Raw genomic sequence first — 230 nt, forward strand, 5'->3', positions numbered from 1 at the left:
GGCGGTTGCTGGGAGCCTCGTGCTGGTTGGTGCCGGGGCTGCAGTGGCCTGGAAAGTCGTGAAGGGAAGGTAAGACTCGGGCGGGACGGGAGAAGGATCTGGTGGGAACTGTAGCCTGGAATGGGGGAATAAATGGATCCCCCAAGATCAACTATCACTCCTTGGAAGCGTGAAATTCCACCTGGTGCCCCTCAATCCTGACCCACAGCCCCCTGATGTGCCAGCCTTGG

At 59.6% G+C, this 230-nt stretch overlaps 1 long non-coding RNA gene across 1 annotated transcript in view; it reads left to right on the forward strand.

Annotated features, from left to right (window-relative positions):
• The window catches only part of LOC113408687, a 1082-nt gene continuing 852 nt past the window's right edge, over nucleotides 1-230 (forward strand). The window contains exon 1 of the long non-coding RNA XR_003370354.1: nucleotides 1-69. This is a non-coding gene — a long non-coding RNA (uncharacterized LOC113408687). The remainder of the gene's footprint in view (nucleotides 70-230) is intronic.

This window comes from Terrapene carolina, unplaced genomic scaffold, assembly GCF_002925995.2.
Source record: "Terrapene carolina triunguis isolate 2854851 unplaced genomic scaffold, T_m_triunguis-2.0 Scaffold21891, whole genome shotgun sequence".
NCBI classification, from domain to species: domain Eukaryota; kingdom Metazoa; phylum Chordata; order Testudines; family Emydidae; genus Terrapene; species Terrapene triunguis.